The sequence below is a fragment of the Danio rerio genome, chromosome 7 (assembly GCF_052040795.2).
Source record: "Danio rerio strain M-AB ecotype USA chromosome 7, GRCz13ab, whole genome shotgun sequence".
In the NCBI taxonomy this organism is placed as follows: domain Eukaryota; kingdom Metazoa; phylum Chordata; class Actinopteri; order Cypriniformes; family Danionidae; genus Danio; species Danio rerio.
In genome coordinates, this window is record NC_141027.1 from 47,492,425 (window position 1) to 47,506,354 (window position 13,930).

Sequence of the window (13,930 nt, forward strand, 5' to 3'; positions counted from 1 at the left end):
CAATATGGGGGTCTGGGCCATCTGCAGAAAGACTCTCACATTTACCTAGTTTGCTTTACAAAAAGAAACACTTACTGCATATGGACTGTCAATTTGTATTTAACTGTTATGTTTGTTTATGGAAGTTTTTTTCCTAACAAAGTTAAAATGAAATTTCAAATGCCTAAAAAAAATCAAAAACAACTACCCAAAGGATAAATCAAACACTCAAACAATCAAATAATAAATCAAAATGCATTCTCAAATTAAAAAAATATAATATATTTGATATTTAATTTTTATCAACAATTTTCATAAAATGCTGTAATAATCAAATGGCAAATCAAATGCTCAAACTATAATTCAAGACTCTATGTTGACCTTACTCTAAAATGTGGAGGTGCGCCTGTTTTCACGATTGTTTTAGAACTATGATTCAGTATCGATTCAGTACTCCGATTTTAGAACCGATTCAGTCGCCTATGGGAGAAATGACCAGGAATAATATACAGCAGAAAACGTTCAAACTACTTGCTCTACAAACAAATGTTGGCATGACTATACAGACCAAGTAGAATAATATAATAAGGAAATATCAGTTTGCAACATCAAACAGCGAAACGAGCTGTTTTAAATGTCTAAAAATGAATGGAAGGGAATGAGACCGGAAGTCTCGAGCCAAAAAGATTCAAATGGCTGCGCCCGCTCGTCTGCAAGGAATAAGGTGAATAGACCTTTTTCTTGGCTGCTGCATGGAGGGCATCATAGCAACCAGCGTCTTCCGGTAGATGTTTAGAACTTGCGTTTGCAGCTTTTACAACTAGTAATTTGCGCCCCAAAAAATGGGTTTTAACAGTGTTTCGAGTGGATTACGTAGTGTTTTTGTGACACAACTTTGAAAGGTGTGTGTGTAAAGCCGTTATAATCTGTCAAATTTGGTTCAAGCTCAAGAGAAAAACACACCTGCACACGCGCAATACTTCACTGCATCATAGAGCAAACCTGATTACTGGCATGAAACTTAACAGGTATGTCATGCAATTTACAAAAATGACCAATAAAAGTCTGTTACTGATACTCTGCTTGCTGATTTGCTGTTCATTCTAATCGCGAGCCGTTTATGTTTCATTTAGTGTGTTGTATTCACCACGGTTTGTGTTTTTCTGTCGATTCAAAATGTCACTTTTTCACTTTGTCACAGGTATTAAATCAGTGTGTCAGTACAGGCTACGTGTGTGTGTGTGTGTGTCAAACATTATGGTGAATAACATTTGTTTGGGCTGGTCATATGTTTGAAAAAAAGAGAAAATGTTGACTTTAGCGATGACAAGGCTTCATTTAAACAGCAGAAGATGTCGCCTGACAACGAGAGGGAATGTCTCACAGCAGTTGTTTTCCCTCCATTAGATCACATTTTTTTAATGATCAGTCCAGGAGGTGGCGCTGATCAACAACAGCATTAGTTCAAAGATGATAAAAGCAGGTAAAATAGATTAAAACCGAAGCTGTTCAAATGTGACTGTTTATTTGCATCAGCTGCCGACCAGAAGTTCATAGCATTCTCCTTGCGCATACATGCAAAGCATAAAGGGTAATTTTGCGATCAAAGAAAAAAATCTATAATTTAGTTTCTGGTGCTCCTGATTACACACACACAACTGGAAGCTAATGATGGACTGATTACTAGGACTATAAAGACAGCTCATTCACACAGACTCTTCGCTGAGTCTTGTTTTCCCCTGTGAAGCATTACAAAGCATTTTTTCTAGTTTGTACTACATGTTTTGATCCTTGTCTTGTCTACCTTAATTGTTGTTTTGCCTCCTGTTTTCTTTTTCTTTTTTAATTCTGGTCTAATAGATGTTTTGTTAACAATTGTCTCTGATTTCTCTTTGTTCCGATAATGTTTTATTCCTTTGTACCAATTTCAAAAAGATTATTTTTGTTCAGTCAACTTCAGGCATTCCAGTTCTGCAGCCAAAAATGTCCAGTTGGCACAACTTAAAGTTTTGTTACAGATTAGTTCACCTCTCTAGAAAACTAATAATCTTATGTTAACCCAACTAAATGTTTTTTGTATTACTGACTAATCATTTTAGGTCAGAGCAGCTGATGTTTTCAAAAGTTGCGTGAAAGAAAAAGCTAAAGGAAATAAGAATTATGTTTTTTTGTACTGGCCTAATAAATGTACAGTGTCTATATGTGTGACAATTATTGGGACCCCTATACATTTGATGTTTATGTTTTTACATTTAGACATATGTAACTGGGGACAGGAAAGTAATCACTTTACCTTACATTATTACTGTCTCAGAATTGATGTGTAAACTGTATTAATTTTAATAATTAATACATTTTAATATCTGTCACTCCACCTGACCTTCCATCTAATTACCATCCAATTATATTTTAGAGAAACATTGTATTGTAACTAACATTACTCAAAATGTACTGAATACATTATTACAGAAAATCTATCAGTAATGCTTTACACTACTGTGTTAAACCAAACAGAAATCTTACTGAAATGCATTCTTTTTCCACAGTGTTACTCCTAACACTTACCATGACCTCGTGTTTCACAAGACTGCACATACGAGGAAACACGCAGGTCAGACCCGCTTAATATTTAATCACAATGTATAAACTCAAACAAACAGAGCTGAGATTTGAATCAAAAGGTTGTTGATCATCACAAAATGGGAAAGCCTACAAAGATAAACAAATAAACAAACAAACAAACAAACAAACAAACAGACAGACAATTAAATGAATGAATGAATGAATGAATGAATGAATGAATGAATGAATGAAAAAATAATGTTTTTTAAGATCATGGCAATAACTAAAGAAATCTCAGTCAACTGGAAGTGTTATAAATCAGCCTGAAAGAGGACGTGTCCGTTTTGACTGTTTAAGAGGCCAAAACATTTCTAAAAATCACAGATGAAGAACTATAGAAGTTATTTCAGACTTGCTTTAAGAAAATGTACAATAAATGTCACCTACATCCTCACACACAGTTTGAAAGAGTTCCAAGAAATCTCATCCATCAAGACAATCTTTTTATTTTATTTTCACAGCATTCTTTGCTCATATTTTCCAAGGGTGCCAATATTAGTGCAGGACGCTGTAAGTGTTTGTCTTTAGCATGTTTCTGAGGTATTTTCACGTGTTGTCAGTCGTCTTCTCTCTGACTGTGGTTGACAGAGGGCTCTCCTGTGAACCGCCTGGATGAGTCTCTAAGGTGGGGGAAAAACACGTTGTCACTGCTCCTTGTCATGTGTCCGATAATTAAAAATCTGATTTATTGGCAGGCGTCAACAATCACAGAGGGCCTCTCTCCTCCTCTCTCAGCTTTATGATGTTCATCTTTCCTCAGGCTAAATTTACTTGACGAGGAAAAAAAAAAGGGTGAAGAAGAAAAAAAAAAAAAAAAAGCGAGGCCTTTGGTTTCTTACCCTCTGTCACCTCATCTAATCCAGCCCCCCTAGGCTTGTCTGTCACTCATCTGCTGTGGCAACCGGAGCAGACGGGGAACAGAGGCCCTGACCAGCCTCGCTTTGGTGCAGTTTATTCTAATATTTATTGCCACCCAGAAAATGAGCGTAATGCATGCGAGAACAGAGGCAGCAATGCTGAGCATCGTGGGTAATGTCAATTTTAACAAAGACCCAAGGGAATGCGGCTGCGGCGAGAGAAAACGTCTTGTTTGATAATTTAACACGACGATGCCATAAAGCATTTTTGATTCCTAAATTTTGACTTTGCTGGCTCGTGAAACAGAAATCGTCGAGCATGTGTGATCTCAATGGGCTTGAACATCTGTAAACGTGACAATTTCAGTCATCAAAGCAACAAAACAACCTGGGTATTTTGCAACATGTGAAATTGTCAGTGTTGAAATGCTGTATTTTGCTTTATGGTTCTGCCAAAAACACATCATTTATTTTTAAAGAAGGATGGAGCATATTTCACAGACAGAAAAAAAATAAATAAATAGGTTTTAAACTGATAATTTACAACATCAACTTGTTTACATCAAATGAATTGTAGTTGTTAAAAAAGTGAGTGTAATATGTATAATAAAACATGCTAATATAATTAATTGCATGTGATATTTATTTTAATAATGTAACATCTATTAAAATGACATTGGTGCCAGTTGCTGAGCAACATTTAAAATTTATCAATCAGTCAATCAATCAAATAATCCAAGTGGGTTTTAAATGTTAGCATATTGTTTAAAATGCAAATATATAATGCAAAGTGCTTTAACTTTAAAACGTGTAATATGTCCACTAAATGACAAGTTTGGTAATTTATTAAACTTTGATAGATAAAACTAATAAAAATAAAATGCATTTTCATTTAACATTATTATATTATATTATATTATATTATATTATATTATATTATATTATATTATATTATATTATATTAAATTATAATAAAATATTACATTATATTATTCATTCATTCATTTTCTTGTTGGCTTAGTCCCTTTATTAATCAGGGGTCACCACAGCGGAATGAACTGCAACTTATCCAGCACATTTTTACGCAGCGGATGCCCTTCCAGCCACAACCCATCTCTGGGAAACATCCACACACACACTCATACACTACGGACAATTTTAGCTTACCCAATTCACCTGTACTGCATGTCTTTGGACTGTGGGGGAAACCTGAGCCCCCGGAGGAAATCCACGCGAACGCAGGGAGAACATGCAAACTCCACACAGAAATGCCAACTAAGCCGAGGATTGAACCAGAAACCCAGCGACCTTCTTGCTATGAGGCAACAGCACTACCTACTGCGCCACTGGGTTGCCCTATATTATATTATATTATATTATATTATATTATATTATATTATATTATATTATATATTTTTATTATATTATATTATTATTTTTATTATATTATATTATATTATTTTTTATTATATTATATTATATTATATTATATTATATTATATTATATTATATTATATTATATTATATTATATTATATTATAATCATTCCTTTTCTTTTCGACTGCCTTTTTTAATCAGGGGTTGCCCAGCAGAATGAACCGCCAACTTATCCACCATATGTTTTACGCAGAGGATACCCTTCCAGCCACAACCCAACACTGGAAAACATCTATACACTCTTGCATTGACACATATACTCTATGGTCAATTTAGCTTAATTATTTCACCTATACCACAAGTCTTTGTGGGGGAAACCGAAGCACCCAGAGCAAACATTCTCAATTACCACATTCTCACCCTGTTATTTGCTGGTTCATTTTACTTTTTAGCTTCTGTATTTGTCTTACCCGCTTTTAGAAAGCGTTTTTCGCCAGACTCGAACCGCATTGTTGTGGTCAACTCCATGTATCCCATCTAGACTTTACCACACTACCCATTGTTTCCTTTTCTCGGTCACCTGGCATATTTTGGACTGTCTTTTCCATTACCGGTTGTTTGCCTCCTGCCCAACCTTCCCTTTAGTTGTCTATTGGGTTATCGCTGTGTTACTGTTTGCTCCCGTTTCAACCCCTGTCTGTTGACCATCCTCCATAATAATAAAGTTGAGTTTGGTACTTCACCCTACTTGTTTGCATTCGTTGCATTGTTATTACAATACCAAACCTAAAAAAGTTAGGTAGTTGATGTTTGTCTGACATTCTCTGTCTGAACTGCACCTGTAAATGTGCCAGTGATGTAATCCTTTCCTGTGCAAACAGGATATATTATATTATATTATATTACATTATATTATATTATAATATTTTATAATATATTATGTTGTTTTATGTAATGTTATGTTATGATATATTATAGTATGTTCTATTATATTATATTATATTATATTATATTATATTATATTATATTATATTATATTATATTATATTATATTATATTATATTATATTATAATGACATACTTGTAAAAAAAAAAATGACATTTTGAGCTTCAGGAGCTTTACAGAAGAATTCAGAAGTTAAGAGTGAGAAGAGGCAGAAGCCGAGACATTCATACACTCACACACATGCACACACACAGACACCCGGAAAACTCAAAGAGGGCCGCGGTTAGTTGTGGATGTACATTGTATCAAGTGTATCCCATAGTCAGTCAGACAGACAGGTAGATGGCTGGTTGCAGGTGCTTTCTCTCTCTCTGGGAGGCCTGAGACAGGCCTGTGCTGTGCAGGCTGTCAGCTCATCAGGGTGTTCAGGTCCGGCTGGCTGACGGGCTCCAGCTCTGAGGCCTGGGCTGATGACACCTTCCTGTTCCAGTGTGACAGGCGTCAGAAAACACTCAGCCCTTCTCAGCGTTCACAATGTCTCAAACAGACACACACACACACCTGGACACGAGCGCGCACACACACACACACACACACACATTCACAACCTCATACCTGCTTTGACATGAAAGAACACACATATTCACAAACACACACCCACACACACTCGCTGATTTACACTCATAGCCCAGCCGTCTCCTCCGTGCTGTCGAAACTTGATGAACTGAGACGGAGAATGTGATGACAAACATACAAACACAGCCAGAGAAATAAACAAAGTTGCCATAAACCTCATCAGGACATGATAGATCCAGGGAGAGTAATGGTTTGAGTTATTATGGCATAGGTGAGCACGAGGAGCTGTCTTTGCGAGTTGTCAGTAAAGAATGCCCAGAACGCGAGCTCCTCTGCCAGACCTCTGAAGGTCGGACAAGCTTATGTTTGGCTGAGGAACTTTGGCTGAGTACACACCAGCTGTCTCTTTAGCCATCACTCAGACGTACAGTGCTACACTCTGTGTATGTGTGTGTGTGTGTGTGTGAGAGAGAGAGTGTGCGTCTTTATTGTCGTTCAAACGCTGCCAGTGTGTGTCCTAAGCTCACGGCGCCACACACACACTCACTCACTAGCCCAATTCGGGGGGCTACCAGATGCTGACTGCTTGAGGCCTGGAGATGGAGAAAGAGCTGCAGCATCACACCCTCTTCTGTCTTCCTCTCCCATGCAGTCACCAGAAGATGAGCTTGATTTGTTTTGGGAGCCGTCCAAAATGGAATGGAGGATGAGAAATGGAGGGGGGGGGGGTGAAAAAAATAGGTGAAGTGAAATACAGAGCATGAGAATGAGAGCGTGGCACCCCACGGCGTCGGGCAGAATGGGCCTCGACAGATATGAAGAGATTAGGCAGCCACTGCTTTAACCCGGCCCGTTTTTTTTTTTTTTTTTTATGGCTGCTAAAGCCCCTGGCAAAAGTTAAAGCTACTCTCAGCAAACTCCAGTAGCCTCCTCCTCCTCCTGCTCGCAAACACGCAAGAAAGACGAGCTCGAGAGGGAGGAAAACGGGTTAGTTACACTCGTCGTCGATGCATTAAAGTCTTCATAACAGGGTTGCTAGCATAACAGAATTCAATGGAATATGAAACCGCGTACCCAGAGAGATGACAACGAACACAATTCCCATGAAATATCAGTTGTGTTCAAAATAAGATATGGTTGATTTTGTCAAACGCCTTCAGATATGTGGAGGTGCAGTTATGGAAAGTGTTCAATGCTGCATTGATGCAGAATACACGCACAAAAATGATGATTATGAAATATTGTAATGATGTTATAAACACAGTTGTGGAATCATACAATGTATTCTCTGTAGCTTAGAGGTTTTGTTCTACCATTAGCTCTGTGCAGCACTGCATAATTGCACAAAATCACAAATGAAAAATAAATAAATTCTAATATGATCAATTATGATCAACCAATTTTTTAAAAACTTTTTTTACAAAAAAATTTTGGTGTAACAACTTGAAGTTATTTAAGTGGATTTTTTTTTTATTATGCTTTGCACATATTCAATTAAAATTAGAATAAGACAATAACAGTAAAATATATACAAATTTAAAACATTATGGTCACATTTTATACACAATGTGAATAATCTATTAAGCATTAGCAAATAGTGAATTCCTTATCTGTTAAGCGGTAATTCTACATTAATAGACGTTAGTAAGCAGTTTATAACTGCAGACAGATGTGATCTATTTTTGACATAAGCACATTTAAAACGTGCTTAATAATTTTACTTTCTTACTTTGTTGCTAATTAATTTTTCATGAGTAAATAAGGTATCGCATTATTTACAAAAAATTACAAAGATAATTCAGAATGCATAAGTAAATGATTAATAAACTATTCAAATCAACAATAAGTATTATTATTATTATTATTATTATTATTATTATTATTATTATTATTATTATTATTATTATTATTATTATTATATGCCTGAATAATAAGATCTATAAATACTAATTTGAATAGGTTATTAATCATTTACTTACACATTCTGAATGATATTTAAAAACCAGCAACTTCTCTCAACAAGTTTGTAAATGATGCAATACTCAATTTAGGAATGAAAAAATAATAATTAAAGTAGGACATTTTTTAAATCATTCTATCTGATCCAAACATCCAAACACCACAATTCATTTTTACATGAATATTAAAGAAAGTGATTACTTGTGCATTTTTATGACACAAGCTTCAAATTTTATTTGATAATTTCTCGAAAGATGTACACACTAGAGTTTATATGCTTTTTTAAAAAGTAAACATATTTTTATCTTGTTGACGAAGGGCATAAAGCTGTATGTGATGGTACCTATATTTGTATACATACAGCAGTGACAATGCTCAGTCCCATGAACAAAACATGCCATGGATGAAAATCTGAAGCAACATCATGCTGCATCACTTTACAGACAGAAAAAGGAAAAGTCTGAAATGACACTACAGTAATTTTTGACACTGCATTTGCAATTTCTACATTATTGCATAAGTGCAGAAGAATCCAACAACTTTCAATCCAACCAAAACTTTTCAGTTTTGGGTAAACTAACCATTTAACACTGATAGCAACAAAAAACTTTGCCTAGAAAAAACTATAGCAACATGTGTACCTTTCACATACCTTTCTGAGAGTATAATAATTGAATAAAAAAAATTATTTAAACCACCCCTTAAAATCTCAATAAATTTAGTTTTTATCAGATTAATTCCATCTGACATGGCTACTGTCCAATTACAAAGAGATTTGTGAGAAAGATCAATTACACTGTAATAAATTACACTTTGGCTTTTTCTTCTGTTTCAGTGAGATTATTTGTGTGTTAATTAGTGTCAGTCTTTTTGTGTTGTTTATGCAGTGGTGATTATTATTACTTTATCTGCTCCTCAAATCTGCATTCAGGATAAAAGAAAATTGCTCCCATTAAATAAAGGAGCTTCAGAGAATCTCAAGAGAAGTTTCTAATCAATTGAAATTGAGAGCATGTGTTCTTTTTAAAGGAGAAAGTAATGCAAAAGTCTAAAAAATTATCTTCTCAGTTCAACCTATATTTATTTGTGTATAATAATCAAAAAGTATATCATAAAAAAATAATAAAATAATAGTAATAATAATGCATTTTCATTTATTCGGGAGCCCTGTTTTTATATAAATATAATAATTAGAAATAATAAATAAATTATAATAATATATAATACAAATAATTTTATATATACTGTAATTATTAAAAAGTATATAATTATCAAAATAAATAAATAATAATAACAATAATAATGCATTTTCATTTAATTAGGAGCTCTCTGTTTTTTTTTTTTTCATTTTTTAAGTCAACTTGACAAACTGGAAAAATATATATCTTCTTGATACAGCTCAATACAGTTGAAAAATCAGTAAAGAGAGCTATAAACACAAGTCAACTTTGGTTAAGAAAACTGAGGATGTGCAACTGAGACGAATGCATGTGGCCATTGTCATAAATCAATATTATTACTGATTGTTGTCTATTTTGTTGACAAAGAAAGAGTTTTCCATGACGTTACGTATTATGAAAAGTTAAAACCCTTATGCAACATACTATAACAATCTCTTTTTTTTAAAATGTCAAGTTTCTTTGAAAATATGTGGCTTTAAGTATACCAGAAGGATTAAGCAGAAGTCTCAGTTGATAATTGTTTTGTTTTGTCAAGAAAAGATACCTATTTAAGTCAATAGGAAAGAGAACAATGGATTAGTGCATTGACAAAAATGTAGAAAGTGTTTTCTTAAACCTTGTGAAATCCAAATTTTTTATAGATTTTTGATAATATAAATGAGGCGACAAGGTGGCTTAGTGGTTAGCACTGTCGCCTCACAGTAAGAAGGTTGCTGGTTCGAATGCTGGCTGGGTCAGTTGGCATTTCTGAGTGGAGTTTTTGCCTTTTCTCCCTGTGTTGGTCTCCTCCGAGTGATCCAGTTTCCCCCAGAGTCAAAGACATGCAGTATAGGTGAATTGAATTAATTAAATTGGCCGTAGTTTATGAGAGTGTATGAATGTTTCCCAGTATTGGGTTGCAGTTGGAAGGTCATGCGCTGTGTAAAACATATGCTGGAGAAGTTGGTGGTTCATTCCTCTATGGCAACCCCTGATAAACAAAGGGACTAAGCCGAATAAAAATAAATGAATAAATAAATAAATCATATTTTTAATTTATAAAGTAAATTATATTAATATTTATAAATTATATTAAATTCCCTTCATCTGCACTTACCCATCATGGCCTCCCAATTATCCCTATTCATCAAATTAGCTTCATCATTGTCTCTCCACTCCACACTGTAAAACCCAACAGCCAACTTTATCAAACTAAATGAGTGTAGTTAACTCAAAATTGACTGAAAGTTAATTCTACTCATTTAAAAAGAGTTTTGAATTCAGTGTTGAAGGTAGTGAGTAAATTACATACCTCATTACTTCAACTTAAATGGAGTAAATTCACAGTACTCATATAGATTAGTTTTGAACTCAAATTGTTTGTTGCAATCGGTTTCCTTAAACGGTTTGAGTGGCCTTAACTTATCGGGTTTTACAGTACTCAGTTGGTTTGAATTCTCTTCATTTATTGAGTTTTAACGTGCTTAAATTGCATTGTTTACTCAAATAGATCAAGTTCACAGTACTCATTAGGATTAGTTTTGAACTTAAATGGTTTGTTGCAATCGGTTTCCTCAAACGCTGGCGTGTGGTGAGCACACTGGCGCTGTTGTCCTGTGGCTGCCGTCGCATCATCCAAGTGGATGCTGCACACTGGTGGTCGTGTGGAGAGATAGTTATGAAGCGCTTTTGGTGTATGGCCATACACGATAAATGTGCTATGTAAATACACATTACTTACTTAATAAATATTGTTTTTATTATTTTTTTTTTCATTGAATATCATTGATAATATTTTAATTGTGATAAAGTAAATACACAATGTACAATTTTACACTCAATTTTCATACTGCCACTTTGAGGAGGCTCACCATATTAATTTCAGGATTGCGTGTTTGTGTGTGTGTGTGTGTGTGTGCGTGTGTGTGTATATGATTGGCTAATTCAGTGCCTCTAAAGAGTGCTAGCCCTCATTCTGCTCCAGCTTGTTCTCTTTTAATCGCTTTTCTTTCTTTTTTAATTTTACACTAGAGATGCTCAAACAGTCTCCTCAGCATTTTGCCTTCCTCCTCACCCTATCATTTCTACCTGCTTAATTCCCCTCTAACGGGCCGCGCCAAAGTCGTTAGCTGATTAAGGCTCTTAATTGGGCTCAGAAGGAAAGGGTGAAGACAGGGCTGAAGTTTAGAAAAACAACAATTTTCGTTTAGTCTTTTTGATGGTTGTCCTTTTTAGATCGACAATAAACGTTATAGCAATGTGACTTCATGTATCTTTAATATTGTAACAATTTATAATAAAACTTTAAATAATAACCAAACATAAACATCTTAATATTTTGTAATGCTCAGATCACCTTCAAATAGTTCTGAACGTGCTGAAAGTTTATTAAAATTTTCATTAAACATGCAATCATGTCGAGTTTTGCGTGAACAACTTATCTCATAGGAATAACGTAATGATTGCTAACGACTTGGTAATGGAAGTTATTAGGGTGAGTTCAGCAAGTGTGGGAAATCAGGTAAAGTCTGACACATATGTTTCGTGATTGATTGCCTTATAAATGTCAGGAGACAATCAAAGGTAACAGTCATTAGTAATTATCACAAGGGTCTTTGTCATTATGAAAATGCTTTAATTTGACTGACATGGCTGATGTGCATAATAAGCCATCAAGCTTTAACGTCTAATCAGCGTCAGAGAACACCTGGAAAACCCACAGAAAATCTAACAAAAGATTCAGAGTCAAATGCTTGAATGAACGATTGAACAAACGATAGAACAAATGATTGAACGAACAATTAAACAAGTTGAATGATTGATGATTAATATTTATTTATTTATTTATTTTCACAGCAGTTATGCACTAATAAATGACAGTTTGTTAATTTACTCGCTCATCAAACAATATGCCACTAAATAAACAAACTATCAGTTATTAGTGCATACCGCTTGTAGTGCATATTGTTGTGTAAACGGACCTTTAGAAATGTGACTAGTGTCTGACTGACATTAATTAATTGATTGATTGATTGATTTATTTATTTAGGGTAGCGCAGTGGTATAGAGGGTAGCGCTGTCGCCTTACAGCAAGAAGGTTGCTGGTTTGAGCCTCGACTAGGTCATTTAGCATTTCTGTGTGGAGTTTGCATGTTCTCCCCGTGTTCGCATAAGTTTCCTTTGGGTGCTCTGGTTTCCCCCTACAAGTCCAAAAACACATGCTATAGGTGAATTGCGTAAACTAAATTGTCTGTAGTGTGAGTGTGTGGGTCTTTCTCAGAGATGGGGTGGTTCATTACGCTGTGGCGAGCTTAGATTAATAAAGAGACTAAGCCGAAAGGAAAATGAATGAAGGGATTATTTATTTATTTATTCATTTATTTTACTGGAATTATGCACTAATATAATAGTTTTCTAATTCATTCATTTGTTTATAAATACATGAACAAACAAACAGTTATTATAATGTTTATTATTATTATTATTAATTTTATTATAATTATTAGTGTTGTGTAAACACATCATGTGACCCTGTGACTAGTGTCCCAAAGTTTTTTTTTACTCTATATACAGGTGAAGTCAGAATTATTAGCCCCCTGAATTATTAGCCCCCCTGTTTATTTTTTCCCCTATTTCTGTTTATCAGAGATAAGATTTTTTCAACACATTTCTAATAATAATAGTTTTAGTAACTCATTTCTAATAACTGATTTATTAAAAAATAAAAGTGACATTTAAAGGCTTAACTAGGTTAATTAGGTTTACTGATAATTCATTTTATAACGATGGTTTGTTCAGTAGAATAGGGGTTCTCAAATATTTCAGCCCATGACCCCTAAAATAACAACATCAGTGACTCACGACCCCTCTATGCTCGGAGGTGGTTATAAGCATACAATTATTGCACACAATGGTGTACACAAACTAATAGGAACTGTATAAAGCTTATTGACGACACAAAAAGTGCAACAGTATTTTTTATAATCATTATTTATTTGTTTAATTTAATATTAATCTCACTTAATGAGAATAGGTAGCACAATGTTTATAGCACAAGAATACTCTTGGTTTAATTTTGGAGACTTGGAGCCACTTGGAGATCATCCTCCTTGTTCAGTCGTGGCCTTTTTTATGTATAGGAGTGCGATGAAGGTATCAAAGTTTAACATTGTACCGTAAAATCAATCTGCTGCAACTAACGCTATTGCTGTGATGTTAATCTAGCATAATAACCCCAGGGGTCACAATCCAGTGGAAAAATAAATTAAAGGCTGATGTCTTCTTCTTTGCATGTTTTTTTTTAAATATTAAATATATTATAAGTTAAAATAATTAGCCCCAGTTTTTATATTCTGCAGGTTATGGATAAAATATGATAGTTCTAATAGTTAAAAAATATTTGAGTTTTTGGAAATCCCCAAGCGACCCCCCTCATGGTCTTGCAACCTCCATTT

The 13,930-nt window shown here is 34.5% G+C and overlaps 1 long non-coding RNA gene across 1 annotated transcript in view; it reads right to left on the minus strand.

The window, feature by feature from the left end:
- Positions 1 to 13,930, minus strand: part of LOC141375118 (uncharacterized) — a 128,432-nt gene that overhangs the window by 75,957 nt on the left and 38,545 nt on the right. The window lies entirely within an intron of this gene.